Raw genomic sequence first — 26388 nt, 5'->3', positions numbered from 1 at the left:
ACATTGACAGGATTGTGGTCATCACAGGCAGAAGGCCCCGATCACCTTGGAGGGAGAAGATGCTTGCAATGTCAGTGGTGTATCCCCACGCCCAGAAAAGTGCCTGGCACCTAATCAGCACTCAGGAAATATTTATGGAGGAAGTGAATGGAGGCAAATTTGACTCAGGTTAGCATTACTTTTAGAGAAAGATAGTTATTTTAAAGCAAAACAGATATGCTACTTTATTGCCTGTAGAATGATCTCTGGCCTTTGTCTTTGTCCCCTATCCTGGAGAGAATCTGTAAGTGACTCTTCCCTGCCCCACCCCCCATCATACACCCACTCTGAGTGCTTACCTTTTTTTTTTTAGATGATCGTTTAACAGGGAAGAACATGGTAGTTACCACAACGTGACGAGATCCCTGGCCTGTGTATCTTCTCAAAACCTCAAGTCTGGTTTAGCCAAGAGCTAGAGATGACCAGGGGACAGTGGTCAGCCTGGGATGGCTCTGCCACACCTGGAATCACCGCTGAGTGAAGGGCCTGTGGAGACCACAACACTCTGAGAAGTCCACAGCAATTCCAGGTAACTTTTGAGGGAAATTCCTGACATTCCCAGTTCTTTTTGTCCCTTTACTCCACAGAGTTTATGGAATTAATGTACACTTTCTTGGAACTGACTGCTGTGGCCTCTTAGGTATCTGGGATCTGAAATACATTTCCTGTTTTCATCGGGACCCATCTTATATCTCTTGAGGTGGCCTCAGGTAAAAATTCCTGGTGGCATCCCTCCCTCTCTTTCTTCTTTCCTCCTTAGAGAGGTGGCTAACGAATAGTAGTCCCTTCCAAACCCATAGCCTCACGCTAAAATCCAAGGAGCAGAAAGTCAAAGACAGGGGCGACAGCCTCTAAGTTCAGCTGGATAGATCAAAATCCATCCCGTTCTGAAGACTCCGTGAAGGAGATGTTGCTACCCCCTCCCTCCACCATTGTTTTTGTGTGTATGCACTGTCCGCCCATCTTCGTCCAAAACAAAACAGGAAGTGACTCACCCAAAACATAACATAAACCAGAACTAGCTACAATAAGAAGAAAGAAAAAGGACACACAAGAGTTGGGCACGAGATGGTGCCGTGAATGAAGTTAATACGCAACTCAGGCTCCGAGGCACTAACCAAAGGTCACAAATCTGGCCCAAAGCTGTTGAACAGGAGATGAGAACAGGAAGTGTGTTAAGATATCCGTTCATGGGACCCAGAGATACACACAGCAGAGCAGCCCAGGTGTGTTTCTCAGCTCCGGCAACTTCCTCTTCACCTAGGAAGCCCAATGCCCAGGTCCTTCTGGGCCTTCAATCTCAGCAGCTCCCAACCCCCTGCTTCCTCACCACACGTCAGCCACCCTGGCCTCCTTTCTGTTCCATGAACACACCAAGGTCATTCCTGACTCGAGAACTTTGCACCTGTTTTTCCTCTTTCCTCAGATCTTCACACATCTGCCTTGTTCTCGTCATTCAGGCCTCAGCCTAAAGTCCCATCTCGGAGAAGTGATTTCTAACTGCCCACTTGAAAGCGGCTCCTCTTCCCCTAAGCCCAATGTGAGATTGCTTCACCCTGCTTTTTTTTTCTCATAGCCCCTAATCACTACATGAAAAAATTTAACTCACTTATTTGATAATATGTTTACTGTGTGTCTCTCCCATTACAGAAAATCATGAGCACAAGACCCGGCCTGCACCTCTTAGGACAGAGTCTGGCACTTAGGAGGAGCCTCAGTGAATACTGGTTGAATAATTGAGCTTATACTAAAACTAGGAAAAGCTTTTTCTGAAGGGTCCTCATAAAAGGGACACTGAGCAATATGTTGGGCATATCCTTAGCAGCATCCTTACAGTAGTCACTGCAAGGAGTCTCCACAGACTCTTATTTAGTGTCAGGTCAGCTTGGGCAGGGGACAAGGGGAACTTACCATGAATAGTTTTATCTGCACTTGCGTCCAGTTCCCCTTTCTGTCTGACAGCATTCTTGCTTGCTGCAACCAAAGGCCATTATGCCATCCTCAATAGATTCAGATAAAAATTTGCCACCATTGTCTGCCTCAAAAAAAAAGAAAATCATTTTTATAGATGTGAAAAATTCCACTGGGTTTCCCTGGTGGCACAGTTGTTGAGAGTCCGCATGCCGATGCAGGGGACACGGGTTCATGCCCCTGTCCGGGAGGATCCCACATGCCGCGGATCGGCTGGGCCCATGAGCCATGGCCGCTGAGCCTGTGCATCCGGAGCCTGTGCTCTGCAGCGGGAGAGGCTGCAACAGTGAGAGGCCCGCGTACCGCAAAGAAAAAAAAAAAATTCCACCAATTTGCATTATTTGGAAGGAAACTCTGTGAATTAATAAAAAGGTGGTATTTTGGAATATATTTGGTTTTGTTGCTGCTGTTCTGGTTTTTTTTTTTGGCCACACCATGGCATGCAGGATCTTAGTTCCCCAACCATGATCGAACCCATGCCCCCTGCAGTGGAAGCACGGAGTCTTAACCACTGGACCGCCAGGGAAGTCCCTGGAATATATTTGAAGTAAATTATTTATTATGATTGAATAGACACATTGGCACAGTTGCTAATACAAAGGGCTAGACACCTTTACGAGCTCCATTTTACAGAAAGTTATAAAGAGCAAAGCTTGACTTTGCCACGAGCTAGCAACTATTTACACAGAATTTACATTGTACTAGGTATCATAAATACTGTGGTGATGATTTAAAGTATACAGGAGGACGTGCATAGACTATATGCAAATACTACCCCATGTTATGTAAGGGGCTTGAGCATCCTTGGATATTGCTATGAATGGGGGTCCTGGAACCAATCCTCTGCAGATAATGAGGGATGACTGTAATAGAGTTCAGTAATAATACCAGAGTTTAAATAACAAAATAAACTGGAAATTTTCATATAAGAATGTAACGCAATCTTGGACTTCCCTGGTGACACAATGGTTAAGAACCTGCCTGCCAGTGCAGGGGACACGGGTTTGAGCCCTGGTCCGGGAAGATCCCACATGCCGCAGAGCAACTAAGCCTGTGTACCACAACTACTGAGCCTGCGCTCTAGAGCCCATGAGCCACAACTACTGAGCCTGCGTGCCACAACTACTGAAGCTCGTGAACGCCTAGAGCCCGTGCTCTGCAACAAGAGAAGCCACTGCAATGAGAAGCCCGCACACCTCAACGAAGAGTAGCCCCTGCTCGCCACAACTAGAGAAAGCCCGTGCACAACAAAGACCCAATGCAGCCAAAAATAAATTAATTAATAAATTAATTAAAAGAATGTAATGCAGTCTTAAGGATTTTCTAGAGACTTAGTGGACAGTGTCTGGTAACTGCAACATGGCCATGGAAGGGTATGCTTTTGTAGATTTCCTGGACCTAGCAGATACAGCAAGTCTCGAGTATCCATGAAGTCAAAGATGAAAGCCCAAAGGGGACCATCTGGGTAAGTCTAAAGACAAGGATAACCAGTAGTAGCAACATGGCTGGACTGAGAATGATGCTATTCTAACACAGGATAGAAAATATAGATGTGATGAGGAATTATTTTCAGTTATCCGGAAATCTACTGTAAGCCTCATTCTTTTTCTTAAAACAGAACTCCTCTGAACTCTTGCACATGAGGAAGCAATAAAGGAACTGCTATTCTAGACTTAATTTTGATCAACAAGTAAAAAGTCATCAGGATTGCAGAGATGAGGGAAAATTTAGGGGAAAATAACCATGAAGAGGCAAACAAGTAAATGGTGAGTTGCATATTCCCAACTTCTGGAGAGCAAATTAAAGTTCAGAGAAAAAAGAACACTGGTCCCATGTCAGAAATTGATTTAACAAAATGGACTGAACACATACAAAATTGACTGATAATTACTAGGCACTCTATGGCTAGAATACAGCATTGGATAAAGCAAAGTTCCTGTCCTCATGGAACTTGCGGTATAGTCAGGGGAGAGAGGAATAAAATACAAATATATAAATAAGTATATAATTTAAAAGTAGTTTGAGCAAGCTCTTTGGAGAAATGGCCGATTCTAGAACTAGGGCAAGAAATATACAAAATAAGCTTGAAACATCTTATAGTGTCAGGAAGCAAGGAAGTGCTCAAAAACAAAAAAACCCACACTAATGGGGGTGTGTCAAAGGGACACAGAAGCAAACTGAAAGCATTCCCAATGGCCAGAACTGGAATAAATTGAGCAACAAAACAAAGCAGTACTGAATTATAACCCAAGGTGTAAAATGAATATCTCTGAGTTCACACTGATATAAATAAATGATTCAACAAACAAATAAATGGAGAAGAGGTGACTCTTCCATGAAGAAGAATTCCAAATAATTTATGTAAATAATCCTTCCTCAAGGAGGTGGACCATAACTCCCACCCCATAAGTGTGGGCTCCACATCGTGTCTTCCTCCAAAGGCACAAGGCAGAATAGCAGAGTGTGCCCTCTCCAGCCGGCCTGCCCATGTCTCATCCTGGCTCTTCCACATAATAGCTGTGTGCCCTTGGGGAAGTCACTTAACCTCTCTGTGTCAGAAATTCCTCATCTATACAATGTAGATCATACTAGAACCTGCCTCAGAGGGTTGTTGTTAGGATTAAATGAGTTCGTACATTTAAAGCACTAACAGGGCTTCCCTGCTGGTGCAGTGGTTGAGAGTCCCCCTGCCAATGCAGGGGACACGGATTCGTGCCCTGGTCCGGGAAGATCCCACATGCCGCGGAGCGGCTGGGCCCGTGAGCGATGGCCGCTGAGCCTGCGCATCCAGAGCCTGTGCTCCGCAATGGGAGAGGCCACAGCAGTGAGAGGCTCGCGTACCGCAAAAAAAAAAAAAAAAAAAAAGCACTAACATTCTTGGCATACAATAAGTGCTGTATATGTAAATAAGTATTTAGCCACTGGAGGTGTTGAGCAGAGTAGTGTTAATGGCTCAGTTTAGTTCTTTAAGGGATCTCTCTGTGTTTTCTGTGGAGAATAGACTCTAGGGTGGCAAGCCTGGGACTGAGAGGTCAGTTAGGAGGCCACAGTGGTGGCCAGAGTGATGGCGGCTTAGACCAAGGTGGTCATAATGCGTGTGAAAAGAAACAGCTTCAAGATAAATTTTTAAAGTAAAATTGATAGGATTTGCTAATGAATTGGATATAGGGTATAAGTGAAGGAGAGGAGCAACAATGTCTCCAAGAATTTTCGTTTGAGTAATTGAGTGAGTGGTTGTACCATTTTACTGATATAGGATGCTGAGAGAGGAGGGTTGGTTTTCTGTTTTGTTTTTGTTTTTGTTTTGTTTTTATTGGTTTGTTGGTTGGTTTTTTGTCAGGGGAAGTATTAAGAAATGTTAAGAGAGGAAAGTGAAGTGAGAAGTTCTAAAAAATTCAACTCTGACAATATAAATTATTCCAATACAGGAGAAAGAGGATGGCATCTGAAGAAACTTATGTAGTTACAGTGTTTGTTATTTGATGAACTTCAATTTTTTAGGTCAAAAAAATAGCTAGAACGGCAAAGAACTATGCCCACACGTTGCACCAATATCAGTTTCCTGGTTTTGTTATTATAGTTAAGTAAGTAGGAACCATTGGGTGAAACTGGAGGAACGGTACTTGGGATCTCTTTGTACTATCTTTGCAATTTCCTGAGAATCTATCATTATTTCAAAATAAAAATGTAAAAAAATTACTCTTGTTTAAGAGAAAGAAATAACAGCAGATATTTTAGAGGTTTTAGTTGACTACAAGATATTATGAATCAATATTGTGATGTGGTTGACAAACTAATGTTGATGTGGCTAGGATTTATAGAAGTTTAAAAAATTCCAAAGAGGGACTGTAGAAGTACCACTTAATTTTGTCCAGGTCAATCCACATGCGAAGTAGTTAATTCAATTCTTGGTGCCACACTCGCAGATTAACAGGCACACTGAATGACAACTAGACACAATACCCAGAATAGGGCAGCCCTGTCATATAAGAAATAGTTGGAAGGAAGCTAAGATATTTACCCAAGAAAATTGCAGACTTCCATGAGAAAGTCTTCAAATACTTGACAGACTGTCATTTGATAATCAAATTTAGAAGAGCCTTTGACATCCCTTTAGCTAAAATAAACTTACACTTTCTCTTCACAAAATGCCAGTAGTATTTTTAAAGAACACTTAGAGAAACTGTTTTAGCTGTGTTAAAATTTCTGATTTTTTTGAAAACAACTGAAGCTGAATAAACCTGGAACATCAAAATGTTCTCCCAACTGAATCTAAACTGTTATTTCATTCGGTTTGAAACTGTTACTAATTTTAAGGAATCTCTACTTTATTACCACCACCTTCAACCATTTCTTCCTGCAACTGTCTCAAGAGCTATTAAGATATAAGACCTATTACTCAGAGGTCTGTCAGCTTTTCAGATGGAACCAAGAAGTTTTATATTAAATATTTGCTTTGACTAGCAGAGATGGGAGTACAGCACTTTTCCTATTTCTCCTGATCTATGGATGGAAAGGAAGATGGATTTAATACTGTAAAGTTAATATTGCTACCTCTTAATATTATTTTATATTATACACTGCAATGAAGTTTAGACAGGAATTTAAAAAGAAAGAAATCACTTGGCAGTTTGCTGTAATAAAAGGCTATAAAAATATGATAATAAACCCAATGAAAAGAATCTTACAGATACTGATCTTCATATCCTGATTATGATGGAGGCGTTAATTGAGGAGTCTCACTATTGTGTGCCTATTCCATGTGCTGATGAATTTTTCTAATTCTGAGCCAGCAGCGAGCATGAGATGAATATACTGCTTTGGTCAAAAAAAGTCAAACAAAAATGCTGAACATCATCATGAACCAGAAACAAAACAAAGAGCATTATTCTTCCTTGGAACAAAATTCAACTCTTGTTGCACCTAGAATGGAGAGTATTTGTAGTTCTGGTTGGTGACTGTCTTAGACTCTTGTACCATTTGCATCATCACTGGGAAGAGGCAATGAGCAAAATAAATAAGTGAAGATATAACCTGTTAGATGAGATCAGTGTTATAGAGAAAAATAAACTAAGAAAGGAGGTTAGAAGATGCTGAGATAAAGACCTAAAAATGAGAGAGTAAGATAAGCAAAACTCAGAGAGAAGAGCAGTTCAGGAAAAGTCCTGGGACTGTGCCTGGTACGTTCTGAAGCAGAGTTAACAGCATGAGCAGTCACAGAGAACCTCGCAGGCCACTGTAAGAATTTTGGCTTCTACTCTGAGTGAGAAGGGGATCTGTTGGGGAGTCTGAGTGGAAGATTGACCTGATCTAAACTACAGTTTTATGGGAGGGCTCTGACTGCTGTGTTGAGAATAGACTGGATGGACTGGGAAAGGAGGTCATAGGTGGAAGCAGAGCAGTCTGGAGGCTGTTATCATGATCTAGATAAGCACTAATGATGGCTTGGAGTGGGGTGACAGTGGTTGAAGTGGGGAGAAGTGATTGGGTTCTGGGTTCCATTTTGAAGGTCAGGTCAACAGGATTTGCCAACTGTTTTGTTGTGGGATGTGAGAGGAAGAGGAGAGTCAAGGAAGGATGAAGTTGCCATTAACTGAGAAGAGGAAGACTGTGGAAGAGCAAGTTTGGGAGACGGAGGACGTCAGAATCTCATTTGGGGGATGCTTGGCTGGGTATACTTTTAGATATCTGATTGGAGATAACAAGCAGGCAGTTGGATATATGAGGCTGGAAAGCAGGGAATAGGTTGGTGCTAGAGGTATAAATTGGGAATGGTCAGTATTTAGATGAGATGTATAATCACTAGACTAGATGAAAACACTGAGGGCAAATGTAGAGAGAAGGGAGACGAGGCCTACTGCCTGAGTTGTGGAGCATGGCAGAATTCAGCATCAGAGAACGAGAAGGAACAGGAGGAAGGGAGGAGGGAAACCTGAAGGATGTGGGTCGTTCGTTGTCATAGCTGCTCTCCCTCCATCTCTCATTCTCCTTGTTTGCTCTCCACCTCTCTCAGCCTCACCTCCCTCAGCCTCACTCTTAGGTAAACAAAGACATTTTCTGTCAAAGTGCATGAGCCAAAACAGATATTTCCCAGGTAAACACTATCCTTTTAATTGGGTGATTCTTTTAAAAGGCACGTAGATCGCTCTTAGGTACATTAGTTACAGCATGTGGAACAGCCAGAACATCAAGTTACCCAGCTCTGTGGGTTCCATGGACCCGCCTGCCAAGTGGTATGGAAGATATTCTCATTAGTGTTGCTGTTGGTATTGTTCAGGGAGGCTTTGGCCCTTGCCACACCCCTCCCTCCTTCCTTCTCCCACTCCACCCCCTGATCCAGAGGCCAATGAATGCTCACATCATTTTGCTTTGGTCCAGCTGCCAGGCTGGGGAACAGATGTTGTATTGTTAACACCAAGTAAAAAACAAACAGCCCCATTCCTCTGTGTTCTCCCGCCTCCCCCTCCATCCCCATTTTAGTCCCCTGGTGAAAATGGGCAAACAATGTTGGGGAGAGGAATGGATGGGGCTCCAGTGAGTAATGCCATCCTCCCCAGCCAGGGCTGAGCCTTGGCTGGAGGCGAGTGTTCTCCCAGTCCCTGTTTACAGCAAACACGAGTTCTATCAGCTGAGTGGCTGGCTCGTGGCTGGTGACGTGAAGATGCTCACACTGAGCAGGGCATTGAGAGAAAGAAGACAATGACCCTCTTCTGCATGTGGCCCCAGTAATGCATCTAATTGCATTTGATGAGCAAGAGCTATGACCACAAGACAATCCCAAGGGAAGAAGGAAATGATTTCTTGGCTGAGGTCTTTCTCTATGTTTGCTCATTTCTTCTTTAGAAACATTTAAGAGATGGAGGGGGCTGGGATGTTCTTTTCTTTTCTGGAGACCAGAGGTTTAGATTCTTCTGATTTTTTTTTTTTTTCACTTCTCATGCAGACCCTTTCCTCAGGTTCAGGGACATGGAGGGGTGCAGGGGGTGGAGTAACCATGGACAATCCAGGGCCAAGGCTAGAAGTGAAGTAGCGCATGGAGTTGAGGAGGCCAAATGAGGGGAAGCAGGGTGTGCAGGGCCATGGCAAGTGGTTGGAACTTCCCTTGAAGGTACTAAGTGTCAATGAAAAGATTTTGCACAGGAGAGTGACATACAGGAAGCAGATATTTCCTCTGTGAAGAAGATACATCTTCTGTGAAGGACAGATGGGAAGGAAGAGCCAGTTAAGGGGCTGCCGTAGCAAGCCGGGTAGCAGACAGCAAAAGCCCCAACATTCCATTAGAGTTGGCTCAATTGTTGTTAATGAGACAAAGTCAACAGGGCTTAGGAACAAATTGGGTGTGGAGAGGGGTTGGGTGAGCATGATCAGGGTTGTAGTAAGAACTTACGTACTGGTTCTCAGCCCTGAAAAATTTATGCCCAATCAGCCTCCTGTGTATACATCATTCAAAATAAAATAGGTGTATGGAATTCCAAACATTTTCTGTTTTATTTTAGAATGGCTACTTTGATACTGTTTGAAAGCACTAAACTCTTTCCAAATAATTCTTTGGCATCCTGGTTTTGTTTTCTTGGTGTTTCACGCACGTGCCTTTTCATGCTTATTGGAAAAGCCAGCACTGGGAGAGAGTTGTGAAATTCATGTGTGAGCCACTAGGTGGATGGCATGCCTTTCACCAAGAACAGGGATGCAGGAAGAGGATATGCAGGGGCAGAGTAGAGATGAGCTCAGCCTTGGACGTGTGAGTTTGAAGTATCAACAGAGACAGACACTGCCAGAAGGCAGCTGATTAGATGAGTCTGGAGCGGAGATGGTAGAACTGGGCATCATCAGCACTCATGGTGGGGGAGAGTCATAGGAGAGGATAAGGTCATTCGGGGTGAATGTGTGGAGGGAGAAGGGAGAGGGCCTGGAATAAAACCTGCAGAAAACTGGCATTTTGGGAATTGGGCAGGAAAGGAGTCTGATGAGGAGTATCTAGGAAGATGCAAGAAAATTCAGGAGGCAGTAGAGCCCCCAAAGGGTAAGGAACAAAGGAATTTTGAGAAGTAGGAAATAATCAACAGCATCAAATGCTATAGCCTGATTCAAGGCAGATTAGAGGATGAGAAGCACTGATTAGCATCACCGCATGTAATATCAAAGAGGTCACTTATTATTGAGAGTGATTCCTAAGGAGTGTGGAAGGATACGAATGAAATGATAAAAAAAAGAGGTAGTGAGTTTACACTATTAGTGGTAGCTATAGAAGAATGGAAAGATGAGGCTGAGAGAGGGTTTTATGTAAAGATGGCAGAGAACACATTAATACCTTATTTAAACCTGCCAGACAAATACATCAAGACTCACCAGATTCAGGGGGCAGGGTGGAGAGCTTTAATACATAAACGAGTTTTAGGGGAAGATTTTTCTTTGCACCACCTATAGGCTACAGAGAGTCAGCTGAGGCAAAAATTTTGCTTGGCTTCAGCATGGTATTCTGCAAAGTTGGACAGTCATTTACCAGGTACCTATTATGCATGCTGGCTAATGCATGAGCTGCTGTGGGGAGACTCAGAAACAATGAGCTCAAGAAGCTCATCACCCCCTGAAGAGAGAAAACTTATGTCAGAGGAAACAAACCTACAGCATGAAACACCCACTGTGCTTGTCCTACACTGTGTTTTTGTACAATTGAACCATTATTTTAAAAGATCACACGAAAAGCTGGATATCTGGCTCCTCTCGAAAAACTAGAAGGTATATGACTTCTAACCTGCATTACTGCCAGGCAGCAATTGACTGCAGTGAAGGTGTGACTGCCCATTACTGAGAGCGCCCATTCTCCAGTTCACTCCGGTCCCCAGAATTCCCTATGAGCTGACTCATTGAGAAGACGTCATTTACATTATCTGCTCGCCCTTGGGAGTCATTTGTGCTCGTGACTGCTCCTGAGGACAATCTAAGTCGTGAACTACTATATGCTAGAATGCATGAGGCTGATAGCTATGTTGCAGGTATTCAGGGAAAGGAGAAATCTGTAGAATTAGACAGTTAAGCAAAGCTTCTCAAACTTGGTCTCAACAAGTAGATAGGATAAGGTTGGTTGGATGGATAAATAATTAGATAGATTAAAGAGAGGAAAGCATTTCCCTTGGGTTCCAGGATGGACTTGACGCCTTTTCATGGCATGCCATGGCTGGAATTGAGGGAGTACAGATCTGGCACTTTTCCTTTAAAATACGAAAGCTTGTTTTCAGAGCAGGGAGAAGAAATTTCAACTTATTTAAAGACAGTGGTATCTGTAATTTCTCCATTCCCATATGACTGTCCTATTATAGACAGCTTCCTAGTCAACAGCAGTGATCCTGTAGTGATATTGCAATAAGCTGCTCCCTTGAAAGTCAAACAGAAAGATCATATAACATTAGGATTTTATATCTATATAGTCTCACTCTTGCTTGCCACAGTTGCATCAATCCCAATTCCCTGGATAGTCATAATATCCAAGTAATCTTTCTTTTCATCTTTTCCAGCTGATTGTTTGTGCCCACCCCCCAAAGAGGGTGCTTTTCAGGCTCAGTGAGCTGCAGTTCCAACCTTGAATCTAGTTCCAAGATTTGGACAGCATTTGAAATGACCTCAAAGGGATAATAACTTATTAATCCCTTTGATGATTTCTAAAGTTCAAGAATGAAACAGTCACCCTAAATGAGAGGGAAAAGCACTGAACTTTTAACATACTAATTCATTGACCCCTGTTTCAATTCCACCCCTGTGGCCTTTGCACTGCATTTTCTGTCTTCTGAATATGACCAGCTGTGTGTGAAAAGCCCACTTGTCACCTGATGACTGTAAAATGTAGCCTACCAGTTGACAGACCTCACTCTTAAATAAGAGCAGACAACCAGGAAACTTCAGATGCTTAAGGAAACCCTCCAACATGAAAGATGAAAATAATAACAAACAGTAATAAAGCAACTTGGAGGAAGCAGAGGCAATTCCGAAAACAGAAAACTACCGTGAAACAGAAAAAAACAGAAAAAACTAACTTCAGAGAGGTAAGGGAAAGTTTATATCTATGCAACAAGCAGAAGATGCAAAACAACAGCAAAAGGAACCATGAAAATAAGAAAAAGTGCTTGAGAACTAAAGATACAATAAACTCAGTGGAAGATGTAAAAAATAAAATTGAAGGACTCTTCCAAAAGGTAAGAGAAAATGTGTACAGTGATGGATAAAAATATCTTTTAAAAATAAGAGAAGCCAGGGAGTTATTTTTCTGACTAGTGATAGTTCCAGAAAGAAAAAGAAAAGAAAAAATAAATAATAGAGAAGAAATTATCAAAGGTATAATACAAGAAATCGAAGAATCCGAGGTCCCAGACTGAAAGGGCCCATCAAGTGCACAACATAATGAATTTAAAAAGGCTCACACTAATGTATAAAATCATAGAATTTCAACATACTAGGGATAAACAAAAGCTTCTACAGAGAAAAGTAAGTTACAGACAAAGAAATGAGATATAAGAATAGTAGTAAACTTCTCAACATCAGCACTAGACTAAGCTAGTAGACAAAAAAATTTTTTGAAGGAAAATTATTTTCAACTATTCCCAACTAAAAGTCTTAATTAAATGTGAGCATATAATAGACATTTTCATATAAGCACGATTTCAAAACATTGCCGATGTATGCTTTCTCAGGAATTCTTAGTGAGTGTGCCCCACCAAAATGAAGATGTAAACTGAGAAGAAGGCATGGGATCCAGGAAATGGGAGATGCAGCAGAAGAGAAAGATAGAGGAAATTCTCGGGATGACTATGAAGGGAATTTCCATGTGGTCAGGTTTTCAGTGAGCCTGGAGAGCAAGCCCAAAGAGGAGTTGGAGGACAGAGCCTCCTGGAGCAAGAGCTACAGAAAAAAAATGAAGCTGGACACATAACAAGCTTCAAGACAAACGCAAAATTATCTCCATCCTCCACTGACACCTGGTTTGACCACATGGAAATGTATATAGAGTGGATGTTGAATGGTGTAGGGGAATTTAGCCATAGATACCAAGGTAATTGGTAGAAGAAGAGGAAGAGGAAGTGGAGGAGAAGGAGGAGGATGAGTACAAGGAGGAGGAGGAGGAGGAGAAGGGAGTAGGTTACCGTGAATTACCTGAAAAAGCAAAAGGTTGAAATCATAGTCCTTAGGCTTGGCATGCACAGTCTATCAGTGATAATAATAATGTAAACCCTGAATATTGTTTTAAATTCTCTGTAGGAGGAATAGGAATTGGAAGCATTAGAGAAAAAAAAGAGGGTATGAGAAATCTAATACCTCATTTACAGTAAAAATTTAAAAATAATGTCAAATCATTAATCAAGTGACAGCAGGATGAGTATATTATTTTAAAATATGGGCTTCCCTGGTGGCGCAGTGGTTGAGAGTCCACCTGCCGATGCAGGGGACACGGGTTCGTGCCCCGGTCCGGGAAGATCCCACATGCCACGGAGCGGCTGGGCCCGTGAGCCATGGCCGCTGAGCCTGCACGTCCGGAGCCTGTGCTCCGCAACAGGAGAGGCCACAACAGTGATAGGCCCGCGTACTGGAAAAAGAAAAATGGAAGTACATATCACAAGAAAGAGCTGGAAGATGAGTGTAATTGCCTCTAGGGAGCAGAATGTGGGGGAAGGTGGTCAGGAGGCCACTGGGCTACTGGGTTGATAAGTATCTTTAGCACATTTGACTTGTTCCAACTCAGGGCCTATGTCGCTTCAATTAAATTTTAAATTAATTTATTCTCCGAAATATATAGTAGCCCCCAGACAGTTTTAGAATAACTATGCACCTACCAAGGTGAATGCTGGAAAAATAACAACTCACTTAGATGCATCGTTTGTACATCTGGCATCTTATCAAGCAGTTACCAACCTGGAATTACAGCTCCTTACCACAGTCACCCGTTCAGACAAACCCCCGCCCGGTATGCTCAGGCAACAGCTGCTTCTGCCAGTCCTCATTTCGGGAAGAGGGAAAGGGATGAGTTAGACAAAAATAGGTGTCTGTGTGGAAAGAGATTTTTTTACCTTGATCTTTAAGCCAGCTACGTGTACATCTACTATGATAGAAGCCTGAATGTTGAACAGTGTTGAAGCCAACAGCTAGTTCTCAGCCTCATTCAGAGAGATCTACACAAAGCTATAGAAAAACAGAATGAAATTTGCCAACTTGCTGAGATTTATAATATCCCCTTCCAGCAAAAACTATCAGCTAATTAGTCAGAAAAAAACCCATCCTATCCAGAGGTGATAGAATGCTTTACACTGAAAGGTAAGTGTTAGAAAGGACCTTAGAAATCATCCAGTTCAACTGTCCCCAGAGAACCAGAGAGGCAAAGAGATTGTCCAAAGCTACGCAGCTTACTCATATCAGAACTGGATCTAGAACCCTGGATGGGACTCCATACTGCCAACCTCAGAGTTTGACCTGTAGCCTTCAGACAGATAAATAGATATAGATTTTAGAACAAGATCAGGATCTGGACACAGTTGTAGTTCTGAGACTTGTGATCCTTCCACCACTCCAGGCTGCCTCACAAAGCAACAACAGTAAAAGGGGAGATACAAAATCCAACAAGTCAGAGGCTTACCTCTCCCTGAGCTGCCAACCTTTAGGGTTTAGATGGTCCATGAATTCAACAATGACTTACTGAGCACCCACTATGTCCTGAGGGATTTCCAGATAGAGGTGTCCAGTGGACAGGTGGATATTGGGGTCTGAGGTGAGAGATTTCAGAGTCATCGACAAGTTAGGTGGTGATCACTGTCACACTGAAGAATGAGATTGCCTCGGGAGAATGAGTACGCTGAAAAGAGAAGATGCCCAAGACAAGATCCTAAGGAACACCAGCCTTAGGACAGGAAGAGTAAAGGAGAATACAAGCAGTGCCTGGAACCTATACCTGTCTCTGAGTAACCATCTTATACGTCTTAAACTCATTGCTTGTTTTTCTCCTGAGTGTTAAACATGTGTCATAAGTATCTTTAGCCAGTGCTTGAAGTTATAGAAGGAAGGAAGTGGGAGAATTTAAGGGTGAGCAAAGGCATTCAAACTTCTCCAGGTTCATCCTGGAGAAGTTGGTGGAACAAGTTTTGGACTTCCTGTGGAAAAGTAAGCTGCTGCCCCCTCTGCCCCCATTGTAGCACTGTTGCCACTAGCGGGGGCCCCAGGGAAACCTGGGGAGGACAGGTGTTTCCTGGAAGGGTCAATGGAAGGCCATCTACCCCTCTGCCAAATGAACCTGGTCCAGATCAGAGCATGTGCTGCTCAGAGCCATGTGGTATAAAGGTTGGGTAAACATGCACTTGCTCTGTGATAAGGAGAACGGCCAAGGAGACTGGACATGACCAAAAAGGTTATCATATGCTAAAAGCAAAGGGAAAAAGGCAATGACATGCATCTTTCACCTAGTTAAGTGTATTTCTCAGGGAAATGTCATTTTAGAAAAATAGAAATTCTAAGTAGGAAAGTGTTGAGTTGGCCTGGAAGGGGTTGTTGGTTGATTGTTAGTTTTTGATTGATCCAAGATCCAGTAGGTTTTATGAGCAAGGAGTTCCAGATCTCCTCCCCCATGTCCTAATTACACTAGGCCCTCCCTGGAGGCTCTCCCTGGCTGGGATTTCATACCCAAAGGGAGTAGAGAGAGCTGGAAAGCACTGTAGTGGAGAAGAAAGAGCCCAGGCTTTGGAGCTACGCAGCCTAAGGTTGAACCCTGACTTTAACAATTAATCAGTGTGATCTTGTGAGAGTTATGTAAACCCCATGAGTCTTGCTTTCTTCATCTTTAAAATGGGGAAGATGCTTACCTCAAAGGATCGAATGAGATAGTATTTATGAAAAGGTACCAGTGGGTACTCAACAAGCGCTCCCTCACCTCCTACTTCCTTCTGCTCATCTTCCCCTTGAAAGCCACCCTTGAGTGGGCAAGATAACACTTAATAATCTTGGCTTTCCTGCAACTCCTTGCAAATTAGACACATTGCCCAAGCTGATAATGATCTCAGCATTTTCTCTGTGGACCATTAGTAGGGATTCTACCATCATGTCACCAAGATGTTGCACCCTGAGCATTGCATGCGTCAATCATTGGGTATGAGCTGACATGCTTTTGTAACTCTCAGCTGTTCACCCGGTTCTTTGAGAAAATATTGCATTTCTATCTGTCATTAGAGGTAGTAGAAGCTATGAGGTTCCTGGTCTTCTGTCATCTTTAAATCCTCGGGAAGGCTCAAGTGTGTCAGTTAAAGACAACCCCTCCCACCCCCCACCCCAGCCTCGTCCCCCACATACTGTGATGTATACTGGTCAGCATTGATGAGACTTCCCTCTTTTGCTGCTGTGATTCACCAGCCATGGGTACCATCTTTTCTGTTCTCTCTCCCTGGCATATAAGTGTTTCCTCATTTGTATTTCTTTCCCTGAAGTTCATGCCCTCAATCATCTCCAGCAACCTGGATAAATTTAGCTCTTCTCAGGGACTTTTGCTGACTTGGTTCCATGACTGTTGAATGTTTGGCTGCTCCCCAGAAAGAGTTTGGGTCTGGCTCCCCTCACTTGGAGATCTCATCTTGTTCTGGTGACTACTGTGTCACTTGTGTAATTGGTCATTTGAGTCACCTCAGGCCAACCAGTTTGAGAACCAACCAGTTTGTGTTCTTGGAACCTGAAGTCCTTCATTCCCGCTTCTGACCCTCTGACCCCTTAGTATCCCTTCCTTGTTTTTATTCTTGCCCTGAACAGCCTGTGGCTACTGCTCTTATCTATCATGGTCACTTCCCATTAGGGCTAAGAAGGCAACTAATAAAGGCTTCTCGACTCTCTTCTCCAGGAGCAGGGCCTCAGGTCTCATTACCAGGATCCAGCAGAGTGAAGTGTACTTAGCAGATGCTCATTTAACGTTTACTAATTTGACTTGTTCAAACTAAACATCAGAGGGGTTAAAGTCAGACTCCCTTGGTCAGCAACTAAATGAAAGAGAAATGCACGCAAAGGCCATTATGTTTTTAGACACCCTCATTTTCAAGCATCCAAAATAAGGCTCATGGGTCATGTTGAGTAGGTTTGTGTCGGACTTTGAAGGATGGGAAAGATTTGAATAGATACAGAGGAAAGGGAAGGACTTATTAGGAGAAAAGAACAGCACAAACATAGAAGACATAGAACCAGAGGGGGAAACTGGCACAAGATGCATGTATGTAATGTGACTTGGGGGTGTCTGTAGAGAGCTAGTCTTATTCCAGTGAAAATATGTATAAGGGGAAGAGGAAGGAAAAAATGATAGCCACCCTTTGCTGGGCCTTGAGAGCTTGGCTGTGACCTAATCAACCAACCAGCTACAGACTCCCCCTACCTCTCAATGTCCTTGTTCCTTATAGGAACAACTAGGTATGGCTTCTTTGCAGTCCCATATTCACCCACACCCCAGTTTAGCTGCTGTTGTTTCATGGAAAACCAAGTTAAAAAGTGTCTGTAGAGCCAAAGTAATTTACTCCAGAGACCACTCATGCACAAGCCCCATAGTGAGGTTGTCTAGCAGTGTCTGGGGCGGCAAACACTCATCTGAGGACTCTAGCACTTGGTGGTGATCAGGGCTACCAAAGGCTACAGCTTCAGGAGGCAGCGAGAGGAAGGAACAGCTGTGCCCTGCATAAAGAACCCACACACTCCTGATTGGCCATTGTTCTGGCATGCGAGTGGGACCAGTGACCCAGATGTCACTGCTGCCATCCTGGCTGATCCACAAAGAAGTGAATCAGGTCTATTTTAGGAATCTGTTCAACTGGTCACATGGAGAAATTGCTATTAAAAAACAGCTATTTACCAGGAAAGCAAAGCTCCTGCAAAACAAAAGGTTAGTATACTCTCCCCAGTAACTCTTTAAACCAAAGCAAACACTGGTGCAGGCCAGGTTTGCTCTGTAGTTCTGCTGTCCACCCTTGGTCATCTGATTCCCAAGGTTCCTGGTTGATCTCCTCCTCGGGAATAAGCTGAGAAAGGCAGCTGGGAATATCAAAGGACAGGGATTTCTAGAGGGTAAGAGGGTTAGGGTCACATAGCAGTTCTCTTGTTAAATGATTGGTTGATTTTTCCAGGAAAGTCAAGGGGCTTGACCAGGCAAAGCTCAAAAGAAGCTGGAAGGTCTAAGACCCTTTATCATAAAAGTGTCCCCTCCACTAGTATTTGAGGATTCTGTATTAATGGATGGGAAGTACATCAAATATAGTCCATAGAGATATTGCTCTAACTAGAGGACCAAACCATGAAGGCAACACCAAGAGCATTAAGATCAACATTGAAGAGATGACAAATGCGCTGATTATGGTGCCCATGCAGTGGCTGGGACTTCCTACAAGCCATCACCACCGTATGACCTCAGCTTCTCGATGGGTATCCCTAAGCCTTCCTTTCCTCTCAGCTTCTAAGGTGTGCTACCACTCTGAGTCATGTCAAGTTAGGAAATCCTTATGTGACCTGTCCTATGAAACTTACAATCTTGCTTTGTGCACAGTGTGGCACATATATCCACCAGAGAAAATAAGATAAGGCAATAATACTAGAGAATAAGTGGCATAAAAAATACAAGTTGTGGCTGGGGATAGATCAGCGTGCATCTGGTGGGCAGATCAGATAGTGTGGCCTAGAGCACACAATGAAAAAGACATTGTCTATAATGGAAATTGAAGTCCCTAGCCTGACTTCCAGTGCTTTCCATAATCTGACCTCCACCCCCATCTCAGCCTTACCTCCCAGGGCTCCTCCTACAATCCAACCAGACTGCACCCTAAGTTCACCTTGCTCCATGGGTGGTTTTTTACCATGTAGCAAAATTCTTCCTTTCCTCTGCTTCACCAAATGCTAACCGTGTTTGAGGTCTGGCTCACATTTCTTCTGCTCCTTGACACAATTCCAGCCACCCAATCCCCCAGCCCTCAGTGACCTCACACTGCCCTTTGTCCACCTGTACTTCACTCACAGTGTTCACTGTCTGGACGCTCATTCATTCATCAATCACAGACAGCTTAGGATGGCTCTCAGCCAGTTATCTCAGACTATTACCTAACTTTGACTCTTTGTATATCATCCCCCCAGCTGTATTATTCTCTCCTTGAGAGCTTGCATCTTGGATATCCTGCATCACCTAGCACAGGACCTAACACATAGTAGGTGGTCGATAATTTGTAAAATGAATGACAGTACAGACAACCTTTTGATGCACAACTACATTTTCTAATTTATTCCACCTGAGGGGGTAAACAAAGGGGCTACATTTAATGAAGGTCTATCATGTGCACTTGTTTGGCATTTTCTGAACATCATACCATTTAAACTTCACATCAGTCTGAGAGGTAAGAATAACATCTTCAGTTTATACATTATGAAAATAAGGATCAAAGATGTGAGTGAGATAATTTGTTCAGTGTCAGTCAGCAACAGTGAGCTAGAGTCGAGAGGCAAACTCGGGTGTGCCTCGCTTAGAATACCACACTCTTTCAATGGTCCTGCACTGCCTTCCATCTGAACATCCATGGGAAGGTTGCTGAGTTTCTTCCTGTGGGTCTCATGCCCTACCCATGACTTTTACTTCATCACTCCATGCATTCCCTCTCCCTTCAAGCTACCTCCCAAGAGTTGCTTCTCCTGGAACCCATTGCATGCTTTCATATTTCCATGTAACTCCCTTAGCCTGGAAAATGTCCTTCCATCTTTTCTACCTGTGAAATCTTACTTATCCTTGAAGGTCCACCTGAAATGAATATCGTCTCCATGAAATTTTCTGTAATCCTGCATGATAATTAAATGCCCTTACGTCTGAGTTCCCACAGCCCACTGCCCCTTCCACAGTTCAGAACTCACTTTATTCTGCTTCAAATTCCAATCATTTGTTTACCTTCCTGCTTTTTCTCCTAGGCTGTAACGCAAGGGCAGGGAATGCATCCTCCTCATCTCTGTAACTCAAACCTTAATGACAGCAGCCCGGTCTCCCAAGAGCCTTTGATGGTAAAGGCAGCTGATGGTGCGGAGCATGAATTCAGCAGCATCACACACACCTTCCGTGATTCTGCCCAGGTAATGAGCCATTGGATACCAATCAGAGCCAAGAGTAAGAAGCTCTAAGCAGATTTCCCACATCTGTCCCCAACGCTCAACCTAGAGGGGTTTCACCTTGAGGCTATATAGTCCCCAGTGTTCAGTGATTCAAGAATGGTTCTACCTCCCTTCTTAATCTGGTCTAAGGTCTAACTTGTTACTAAGATCATTAATGCCACAGGGAGAGGCTGTCATAACAGCTTTTCCTGTGTTTTAAAGTGCTATAGAGGGATTTCCCTGGCAGTCCAGTGGTTAAGACTCCGTCTTTCCACTGCAGGGGGCACGGGTTCGATGTCTAGTCAAGTAACTAAGATCCCACATGCTGTGAGGCAAAAATAAAATAAAATAAAGTTTAGGGAGTGATCTAATCTCATACTTTTACATGTACCTGTCCAGTTTTCCCAGCACCGTTTATTGAAGAGGCTGTCCTTTCTCCACTGTACATTCCTGCCACCTTTATCAAAGATAAGGTGTCCATTGGATATATTCTTTTTAATCTCACCTTTAGCAATAAGGTGTGATCTCTAAGTTTGAAAAATGAACAAATGAATAAATAAATGGTGAACGTGCCAGACTCTATTTAAATGAAGATATTTGACATTTCTTTGGTCTTCCTTATAGAGTTGCAGCCCCTCCCCATGGCTCTAGAACACATTCCATCTAAAGATGGAGACTGGGTTTCCTCCTGAAGAACAGGCAGCCATGAAAGGATGTTAGTTCAGGAGCCAACACAGTGAATACGACCAGCATGGTATCTGGAGCCCAGAAATCTGTACACAGCCTCTGACTCCATATGACTCATCCAAACAACAAAGATCTCTAGAAGCAATCACTAGGGCAGGGCTCAGGAAACACATTTTCTGTGGTATGCCATCCCTTGAAGGCACAGCTTGAAAATTTTAATTCTATGTTCCTAGTTTCTAGCACAAAGCCTACACCATAATTAACACTTAATACATATTTGTAAATGGATTCTATCCTTGCTTTTCGTTCTTTCCTTTTATCCTCCAACTTTCTCTTTTTCCTCCTTTCCCATCTCCTTTCTGTCCATTAGGACTTGTTGAGGTCCTAATAACTGGAAATAATTAAGGTCTTAATCACCTTCCCCTTGTCCACCTTACCCTAACCTCCAGGCAATACATGAATGTTCTTTATGAAATATTAAATATTGGGTTCCCTTGTTTTTGGATACCTGAGCATGACAGTTGGCTTCTTGGTGATCAAGCCCTGCTCCTATTCCTTCACCTTTACTCTCATTTTTCCTCTCGCTTCTTTCCAACCTCCAGTGGTGTCGAAAGCTGCATGAATGAGCTGCTGAACCTCCAAGCTGAGAAACTTGGCCCTCAGAACCATTCCTTGGGAACTCTCACTTGCTGCTTGTGTCAGGTTTCTTGCAGATGGGTTCACAGTTGCTGTCAGCCATAATTCCCACCTATACCCCCATTCTCCTACCCTCTGCTCGCCCCACCAAATCCAAAATATTACCAAGAACTTTGCCCTAGGGGACTGGACACATAGGCTGTGCTGGTGGCCTTGAGGGCTGTGCTGGCCACCATCTCCACAGAAAGGATGCTTCTGTTCTGGAGTGTGTGACAGATTAAGGGCAGCCCAGGGAAGCAGGAAAATAAACCACGATGTGGAGAATGTCAGCACTCCCAGGAAAACAGATAAAACTCCCTGTCTGATCCATTTTTATTTGGGCAGAGTTCATGTTGAATCATTTTGCTTGCTTGAACATCAAAACATACGCCCTGGTCCCAGCACAGTCCATCCCAGATGAAGTTCTCCGCTTAAGGAGTGGGGCCTTCAAGAGGGGGAATGAGCAGCTATAAACAATCCCTGTGTGCTTACCTCCCACCCCCGGGCTTCCACCCCACCCCAAGCCTACAAATCCCATCTGGAGAGTCTGCCCCTCATAGTGAGGAGTATTTGATCCACCTGACTTCCTGATAAGCCTTCAGACAGAAGTGTGTGTGTGTAGTGTTGAGTGGGGATGTTAATGTCGTCAATAATAATTCAAAATGAATTCCTGCATATGAACATTGTCTAGTCTTGGAAGGCAAATATCTCTTCGTTCAATGTCAATCATTGCTTTAGAAGAATTTTTAATGGGGAAATACTCAAAAAAAAAAAAAGCCAAAAGGAAAAAAAAAAAAAGAGGCTTTCAAATTTCCACCCCACCCCAAGCCTACAAATCCCATCTGGAGAGTCTGCCCCTCATAGTGAGGAGTATTTGATCCACCTGACTTCCTGATAAGCCTTCAGACAGAAGTGTGTGTGTGTAGTGTTGAGTGGGGATGTTAATGTCGTCAATAATAATTCAAAATGAATTCCTGCATATGAACATTGTCTAGTCTTGGAAGGCAAATATCTCTTCGTTCAATGTCAATCATTGCTTTAGAAGAATTTTTAATGGGGAAATACTCAAAAAAAAAAAAAGCCAATAGGAAAAAAAAAAAAGCAGGCTTTCAAATGGTAGATACCATATATTATAGGTAGAGATAGAGACAAAGATATGCATTGAGCAAAGAGTATAAGGAAATACATGAAAATGCCTGGAGAAATTTTCCCAGCATTGTGAATTATGGGTCATTTTGCTTCCTATTCGTCTTTATGTTTCTGTGCTGTCCGAGGTTTTTTACTATGAACAAATGTGACTCTAGTAATGGTGGATGGGATGAATTTTTAAATTTGTTTTTAATGTAGATCGCCTTGCCTTGACCTGATCCCATCAAGAAGCCTCACTGAAAGCTGAGTGACCTGAGTACAAAGGCTTCAGATCTTCCTACCTCACGGCCGGCCCAGCCCTCCTTCCTGTTGTCCAGCACAGCATCCGGCAAAGGCCATTACCCTTATTTAAGGGCAGATGGTGAGTTGAAAACCGCACAACAGAGGTAGTTCAGGCACATAGGTCTGTAGGAACCAAGTTCAGACGTAAGCTAAGAGGTCACCAATGGCTCCACAGCTGTGCCCCTACCCCCAGCGCACCCCGAGAGCTTCCTCCCAAAAGATTCATTAGCAAAATGGGAAAGGGAGGAGATCAAGAGTAGGAGGGGAATGAGGCAAAGGAGCCAAGAAGGGGGTTTCTAATACAGAATTGAAACTGCCCTGTTCAGGGGCTGGCAGATTTCCAAGGACCTCCAAGGATGCAGAGAAGGCCTGGGAGAAAACCAGGGACAGGAGGCAAGGTTCACTTCAGCTCAGACACACTCCACCTCCTCCTCTGGCTCCAAACCCCTCTACTCATGGCCAGACATCTTAAATTCCCCCTTTTTTTTTTTTTCCCCTTTTTTGCGGTACGCGGGCCTCTCACTGTTGTGGCCTCTCCCGTTGCAAACGCAGGCTCCAGACACGCAGGCTCAGTGGCCATGGCTCACGGGCCCAGCCGCTCCGCGGCATGTGGGATCCTCCCAGACCGGGGCACGAACCCGTGTCCCCTGCATCGGCAGGCAGACTCTCAACCACTGCGCCACCAGGGAAGCCCCTTAAGTTCCCTTTTGTGTTCCTTTTATCTTCCTCACCCAAACTCTAGCTCCCACCCCCACCCCCAACTTAATTCCATCACCCCCTGACAATCTGAGCTTGTTTCTCCAGGGCTTGCAGCTCCTGCTGTGAGGGTGACAGCCACACCCGGTTCTTGAAGAGGGAAGTAGCTTGTGAGGTCAGGGAGGAAGTGGGGGAGGTGGGGCTGGGTGGGGAGGAGGGAAAAAGCTTGGAGTAGACTTTTCAGAAGTGTGGAGAGGGCAGCTGAGGGCACCCAGCTCCCCACCACCCCCATTACACTGTTAGTGCGGCCCACCCTTGAGCTGCCCTCAGTATTGGGTTCCAAGTGGGTGGGTGTCCAAGGAAGAGAAACTATGGAAGCAGAAGGCAGGAAAGTGCAGGCACTGCTGGGCGATGCCCACCTTTGCACTCACCTGGCAGGGCCCACTGGAAGCAGTGACAATAGATTGACATCTGTTCTTTAGATACTAATGCCAAATAGGTTGCTTGACAGTAGTTTAACATGCACGCCTAAGATGGTGTGTGTGGGTATGCGCGCGTGTGTGTGTGGAGGGCGGGTTAGTGGAGGGTAGTGGGAAGCAATGAGGGGAGGGTCCCTGTGGAGACTGAGATGATTTGTGCATTCCTCCAAATTTCTGGGGGAAAGAACTAGATAACAAGTTCAGAAAAGTCATTAAGTCTTGGGGGATTCGGAGCCAATCTTCCCATGGTCATCTTTGTCCCCCATTTTTCCTTTTGGAAACCCGACCTCTTTTTGATAAAATATATCTGTGTTCTTGAAAAACATAAGCCTTCACATATGGTTTCCACAACACTGACACTTTGCCACAGAAGGCAGTCTGATGCAGTGGTCAGAACACATACCTCAGAACCAGACAGACCTTCAAAAGCCTGACTCTGACAGTTAACGGGCTGGGTGACCAGTTTGAGTCCCTGTAAAGTAGGGATGATCCTAGTTCCTTGCTCCTGGGATTTTTGTAAGAAATAAATGAGAGAGCATATGAAGCGCAGAGCCCAGCTCTTGGTGAGGCTACTATGGTCCTATGATAAAGTCAGCACTCTCCATGTGGCTTTGGTCCCAATAAAGCTACTCCGGGTAGTGTAGTAGTGGACTAAGCACCAGGGCAGTAGTAGCAAACTGTGGCCTGTGGACCACATCCTGCCTGATGCCTACTTTTGTATGGCCTGAGAGCTAAGAATGGTTTTTCCATGGTTAAATGGTTGGGGAAAAAATCAAAAGAAGAAGACTATTTTACAACACGTGAACGGTATATGAAATTCACATTACAGTGTTCATGAGTAAGGTTTTTCGGGAACACAGTCACGATCGTTTGTTACGTATCTTCTATAGCTGCTTTTGCAAAGGACCCACAAAGCCTAAAATACAAAAAAGTTGGTCCGCCGTGCATTAGAAGATCAGTAGCCCAATCCAGCCGTGCTTCCCACCTCCCAACTAAAGATAATACCTTCCCCTCTGTCACCACAAAAATGCCCACCAGCGCACATACACACCATTTGGCTCATTCACCATGCTGTTGTTAACACCAGCTGGCCTACATGCTGGAAAGTGTAAGACAGGACCTGGCAATAAAGCATTACTGTTATTTTCTGAGCAAGCATTGGGGGTGGTGCAATCCCAGTCACCCCTACTGAAAAGACTCAGTGTGTTCTTTGTTCTCCTAGCCCTTGATCTTTCACTCTTATTACTATTTCTCATGCCTTCTGTGTCCATTAGCACTGGCTCAGCTGGGAAAATATGAGTTGGGCTTTGTCTATACCTTTAATCAGTTTACTGGAAAGAGGTCAGAAACAAAAAAGGGAAGAAGCATTAAAACATATACATTGTTGAGTGCTTACTATAGGCCAGGCACTTGGGGATTATAGTGGTGAATAAGGAAAGATCCCTGAGAGAGGAAGAGAGAAGCAATAAGGCAAATAGTTATGAAACAATGCAATAGCTGCTATAATAGAGGCATGTACAAAGTACCGAGGGAGCAAAGAAAATGATTTCATCTATTGGGATATTGAAGAGGAGCATCAGGAAAAGCCACAGGGAGGTGACAACTTTGAAGAGTGGAGAAGAGTTTGTTAGGTGTGAAGAAAGGGTGAAGTCATGAGGGTACAGGGGAACAGCAAGGGCAAAAGCAGGGCCAGGGCACCAAGGGCATGTTCAACAGAGGGGGTGACCCATGGGAAATAAGCTGACACTAGAGTGTGGATGACCCTGTGTACCATAGTCGGGGGTAACACTTTATTCTAGATGGGTAACCTTCAGAGACTTCATAGACTTAAAAGAAGGGAGCGAGATCATTAGATGTGCTCTTTAAAAGTGATTATTGGTAGCAACAGGGAGGGATGCACTAGTATAGAGAGATCCTGGGTTAAGAACAAGTCATGAGTTGTTAATCAACTATACTCCAATATAAAATAAAAAGTTTAAAAACAAAACAAAACAAGTCATGGGTGTTGGAGAAGTGTGGCAGGAAGAAAGATCTTGGATGTAGTGGTAACAGGAATTCATGACATATTGAGCTCTTAGGTGAGGTAGAGAAAGGAGTTGAAGAACAAATCCTGGGATTCTGGAGTGAATCCAGAATCTGCCCAAGGCAGATGTTAATGCTATTAACTGAAACAGAAAATGCTGGAGTTCTACTTGGGATGTGGGTGATCCTTGGGCATAGTTAACTTGTGGAAGATGGCACGATTTTAGTTCATCCAGGTGAAGAAATCCAGTAGGTGATCATTGACACTCTAAGT

The 26388-nt window shown here is 43.7% G+C and overlaps 1 long non-coding RNA gene across 2 annotated transcripts in view; it reads left to right on the top strand.

Moving 5' to 3' along the window:
- LOC112408984 (uncharacterized) overlaps positions 1-22992 on the top strand; it is a 68938-nt gene extending 45946 nt beyond the window's left edge. For both annotated transcript variants that reach the window (XR_003005059.1, XR_003005060.1), the window contains exons 3-5: positions 353-568; positions 19948-20106; positions 22834-22992. This is a non-coding gene — a long non-coding RNA (uncharacterized LOC112408984). The remainder of the gene's footprint in view (positions 1-352; positions 569-19947; positions 20107-22833) is intronic.
- Positions 22993-26388: the final 3396 nt, after the last annotated feature.

This window comes from Neophocaena asiaeorientalis, unplaced genomic scaffold, assembly GCF_003031525.2.
Source record: "Neophocaena asiaeorientalis asiaeorientalis breed wild unplaced genomic scaffold, Neophocaena_asiaeorientalis_V1.1 scaffold270, whole genome shotgun sequence".
Lineage (NCBI taxonomy): Eukaryota > Metazoa > Chordata > Mammalia > Artiodactyla > Phocoenidae > Neophocaena > Neophocaena asiaeorientalis.
The sequence above is the reverse complement of the archived record's forward strand: the minus strand, read 5'-3'. Positions and strand labels throughout refer to the sequence as shown.